Source organism: Anser brachyrhynchus (assembly GCF_964034855.1).
Source record: "Anser brachyrhynchus genome assembly, chromosome: 11".
Taxonomy (NCBI): domain Eukaryota; kingdom Metazoa; phylum Chordata; class Aves; order Anseriformes; family Anatidae; genus Anser; species Anser brachyrhynchus.
In genome coordinates, this window is record NC_137706.1 from 17,409,935 (window position 1) to 17,415,246 (window position 5,312).

The following is a 5,312-nucleotide window of genomic DNA, read 5'->3' on the forward strand; positions in this document are numbered from 1 at the left end:
TAGCTCCTGTATTTTTCCAGCATCGCGGCTCACGTACTTTGTACGGTGTCTGTGGCTTCATTAAAAGCTTTCTATTATTTCCCCCAGGAAAATGCAACTGTCACCTCGCCTTGCCTTTTAAAAAGAGTTGCACCTTCAAAGAATATTTTTCTCCCTTTTTACTAAAAGAAACAGCACTGGATTCAGGTTTTGTAAGTGTTAAATAACTTTCCCAGCGTGTATTAAAGGAAGATTGTATTTTATCAACAGCTGATTGATGCAGCCATGTGATCCTCTCGGTTTGTCTATAGTATCATATTTATTTAACCTGCTGGGGGACTGTGTTCAGGGGCCGCTTGCTCCCGCTGGCAAGAGCACACACATTACACACTACCCCAGGTATTCTGATTGATTGTTCCCACCCCACAGCCTTTGGATCATAATTTAACACAGCAGGTCCTACAGCACAGACGAGGTTTTCGGGAAATACGGTGAAGGATTTCTATGAACTAGTACCGCACAGCTACCAGGGTTTTCTAAACTAAAAATCTGAAATACGGAGAGGGGTGTAGGAGTGCTTCTGCAACCGTGATGCGAGCGGTCGCACAAACAATTGCCTTTAGCCTCTTCATTTAATCCGAGCCCTTTATTTTTAACAAGTTCTCCCTGTAAATGAGCATTTCCTGGGACTTTCAAAGCACCTGAGTACAGCAGCATCAGCCACGTCAGATGCTTCATAGCGGCGGTCGGTCAATTATATTCAAGCATATTTAGATGCGGAGAGAGCCAGCCGGTGCTTTCCTCCACACTTTCCCCAGATGAAACAGTTCAGAAAGTCTTTTGGCTGCCAGCTGCTGTTTGCCCCCGGAGAGGGGTTAAAAACAAAACCACCACCCCCCTCCCCAAAAAGTAATAACAATAAATAAATAAATGAATAAAACACAGCCCGCGACAGTCCCGCTCAGCAAATTGTTTAACAAGCTCTGTGATGAATTAATTTGCGCTGGGAGGGCTGCTGCCCTGCAGCCGTTCCCCGCAGCGAGGCTGCTGCTGCTCCCCCCGGGCTGCTCGGGAGGGGGGTCCCCGGGCGGGGGTGCGGAGCTGCCGAGCCCCGCGGCCGTGCATCTCCAGCAATTTTAATTAAGGTGCTCTTGACTTTATTTATTTATTTGCACGTTTCCTTTGCGCGCAGCCACGCTCTGCTGCACAAAACAAACTTTTCCAACTACTTGTGAGCTTTTTCAAAAAAAAAAATTTATTAATTATTGCTTTTATTTATTTTTTCCCTTCCTCCTGCAGAGTCAGGGATGCGCTCCGGAGCAAGCCCTCGACCCCTGGCTCTACATGCCTACGGGTGAGGTTTTCCTCTGCCCTTGGCCGCGCACCTCGGGGAGATGGAGAGCTCAGCTCGCTCCTGTGCGCCCTGGAGGCTACGCTCTGCTCCCGCAGGAGCCTCCGGCACCAAGCGGAGCCCAGCCTCGAGGCGAGGCCGAGCCTCCGAGCTGGCCTCGGGGCGGGGAGGCTCGCCCGGCCCCGGGAGGTGCCTGCCCCGGGTTGGTACCCCGGGCACAGCCTGGCACCCGGCGCTGTTTACCCATGACTCAGGGCCAGGTGAGAGATGCAAAGGCTTAGCAAGGTGAGGGAGATGGCAAAGGAGGTGCCAGCTAATAGATCGGCTGCAGTCCCGCGGGGCAAAGGAGTGTTGACAGATCACGTTAATCAGTAATTCATTATTAGCAGTATTTTATTTTATTTATTTTTTGCTGGTACCGGTGACAAATAGCCCCGATCGCCTGCTCGTAACCCTTTCGTGGCCGGCCGCCTCTCCGTGCTCTCTTGCAGGCACTCGGCTGAGCTCGCCCCGCTCGCCCCTCTGGTAGCCCGGGGGGGGAGGGGGGGGCGATGCCCAGTGGGAGAGGCCGGGAGGGTCGCCTGGGCACATCCCAGGGCATTTCTCCTCTCCAGGCTAGTTTTGGCTCTGGACAAATCCTGTAGGTTTTGACTCCCTGTACAGGGACCCACTAAGGTTTTGGGGTCTTCTGGGAGGAGGGAACGTTGACCGCTTTCCCTCTACAGCAGGGATTTGCCACAGTACCTGTTCTGTTGACAAAGTAAAGTAAATCCCACTTAAAAACATGATTCCTAGGCTCTGTGAGCATGAAGCATATATGTTTTTAGGGCTTGTTAGCGCCAGGTCATGTTGACCGATTCCTGAATAGTTGCCATTGTGCCGCGCTTGCAAAAGAAACCCGAGCAAACATCGCCCGAGAAAGGCTTGTGGTTTTCCTACACATGCGGGCTGCAGCCTCGCACCCCGCCCTGCCTCTCAGCCTCTCCCTCCCCTTCCTAATCTCTTCCTTTTAAATTAGGTTTGAAAGGGGGCTGTGGGGGGCTGTCAGGGCTCAAGGAGGGGGAACGCACCTCCCAGGCCATTCCGGGGCGAGCATCAGCTGGCCACAAACAAGAGCGGGGCACGGCTATCGGGGTGCCCATCGCTTTGCTCAGCTCCTGGGGGGAGGAGGGGGGGATCACGAAGCCCCCCCGCGGGCGGCTGCGGGGCTCCGCCGGGGCGCGGGGCCGGGCGGCCCCCGGGGCGCTGTGGGATGGGGCCGGCGGCGGCCCCGCCAAGCTCCCGGTCGTTCCCCTCTCCTTCTTTGGGAGCTTCGGGGAGGAAACGACAAAGTTTGTTCATTCCAAGCCTCGGCAAACAGCTAAACTAGTTTACACAGTTGGTTTGGAGAAACGAATAAATTGTTTTCTTTAAGTACGCCGTCCTAAGCAAGCACACACTTTAACTAGTTTTCCTATGAGACAGCTTTTTACTAGATTGCTTTTTCATTGCGTGGCTATCGAAATGAGATAATGACCAAAGAGGTGGAACCTAATCAGCCTTTTAGTTGAGTTTAAAGAGTTTAGAGGTAGTTTAAAGGTAGCTTTGGTCATGTTTGCTGGCCAGCTGCGATATTTGCACTACCACGTTATGATGGGGAGAGTAATGTGTTTGATAGATAAGGGAAAGGGGCTAGCCAAAAAGCAAGGTCAGGTGTGATAAGACTTGACACTTTTACTCATTTTTCACACGCATAAAAGGAAACTTTAAAATATGAAGCAAAAGAGAAGCAAAGACTCGACATACTAACATCTATCACAAAAACAGTACATTAACAAACCTTAGTTCTTATTTAATTAGCCCAAAACCTTATCATAGTTTGGAACATGTCATGGCATTAAAAAAAATCTTCTATTTGGTTAGAAAATCGGTATATTCTCAAAAAACGTACTGTTAATGGGATAATCACACAATTCACTTTTTCCTTTCTGATGTTTTATCTTCACTTTTCAAGTAATGAATAAATAAGTTGTAGGGTCAAGATACGAGCCTCTGTGCATGTAATCAATAGTGAAGGGAGTGCATAGGGTTTTAGTAGAGGACAGAAAACCTGGGGAAAAAAAAAAAACAAAAACAAAAAACCAACAAACAAATCCTCACTGAGGAGTTAAAATCTGTGCGCAACAAAAACACCAGGTACCGATGAAGAAATATAAAGTGAAATGTGACCGAACAATCAATGGCAAAACTCTCATTAACTTAAATAAGGCCTGCCGTGACTTGAATGGTATTTTAGAAATACTTGTGTCCAGGAGAACAGATACATATTATTGATCCTAGATTCTACAAAAATGAATTGATTTTTGCTATATACACAAGAATTCTAAACCAGAACTTATTACATTTTCCTTTTAGGATGCTTTTCTGCCATCTTCAGTTGAAATCTAAGCTACACATTGAAGATCAATTTCTAGCCAACACACACCTTTTCCGAGCAAATGATTTTGGTCCCCATTCAACAAAGTAATAATAAGATAATATTTGCAGAGCCATCTGAAACCAATTTTCAAAAGCAGCTTAGACTAGGTGTACAAAGGTTCTTACACACCTATGTCCAAAATATGGATTCTCAAAACGCCTGTGCAGCTGCTGGTCAAAATAAACCTGAAGCTTGTAGGCACTGCAGATTTTCTCCTTAAAGCCTGGCAAGTCCTAGAAATTGCCCCTTGCCAGTTCTGGGGTCTTCTGTCCCTTGGCAGTGCTGCACGGTGCAGTGTTTTCTGCTTTTTCGTTGAGCCCTTCAAAACGAGGCCTTTGTGCTCACCCAAGGGGTCTCATTGAGGGGGAGTTCTCAGGGCTTTAAAAGAGAAAATAGACCTGATGAAGGAAGGGGGCTGACCTGCTGCCTTTTCCCTTCTGGAAGTTGTGCTGTCCTCATATCATTAGGTCAGAGTTGCCCCAGAGGGGTGATCTATGCTCAAGGTCCTGCTCCATAAGAGAGGACATAAGCTCCTGCCCCAGCTCTGGTGGGAGAATAAGGGGGAAATGGACCATACATTCATGAATTCCTCCTGAAACAGTTCCACTTTGCAGAAAAATTGGGCCAGAGAGAACATGCAAGCCTGAAAAAGCATTGACGCTGCAAATCTCATCCCTGACACCCCCAATTCCTGATGTTGTTTCAGCTCTTAAGGGAGAGGGGCTGGATGTTGAATGGCCCCTTGATTCCTGCTTCACCTAATGCAGCCAGATCCCTGAGGATGGGTTGGAAATTCGTCTTGGCATAGCTTGTCTGCAAACCTCAGTGCAGGGTTGGCTTTAGAGGTCCCTGAGCAAGCAACTCACGTCCCATGGTGCCAGAAAAGTGGTCCTAACTGGGTGGGGTTGATATACCTACATTTTTCCCAGAGCTAGCACACAGGACACATCTGAGCCCACACATGAAACCTGTGAACTTTGGGTGTCTAAACGCTTACAATACTTTGGAAAATAAGCCTTATGCACACCTGAATCACTTAGGCATTTTTTATAATGCCACTCCTAAATGCCTTCTTGACCGAAGCCACTTGAGATATCTCACAGACTTCAACAAGACACCTTATGTCTGAAATAAAATGTGAGACTGAGGCCTTTGCTGAACAGGGATGAGATCACTCACCCTCTTAGAGATCATGGAATGTCTTAACACTCTGCTGAGTCATGGCCATGGCAATAAAAGTACAAAAAGCAGGAAGGTGGAAAGCAGTATCTCAAGCTTAGCAACATCCCTGAAAGAAATAAAGCCCAGTATCCTGTGTGAAAGCCTACTTTACTTCCACAAGGACTAGGGCTCTTCCCCAGCACCGTTGCATGGGACAGATTTTCATATCCAGCATGGCTTTCTGCTCCCCAGTCCCACTGGTGGGTGCAGACTTTCCCTAGGGTCAGGCAATTGTGGCTCCAGCTGGGTTACATTTTCCACCAAAACCAAAACCAAAACAAACAAACAAACAAAAAAGGGAAT

The 5,312-nt window shown here is 48.0% G+C and overlaps 1 long non-coding RNA gene across 1 annotated transcript; it reads left to right on the top strand.

The window, feature by feature from the left end:
* LOC308200769 lies at positions 1-4,093 on the top strand. Its single transcript, XR_013955791.1, has 2 exons — positions 1-1,590; positions 3,725-4,093. It is a non-coding gene; the product is annotated as an uncharacterized lncRNA (long non-coding RNA).
* Positions 4,094-5,312: the final 1,219 nt, after the last annotated feature.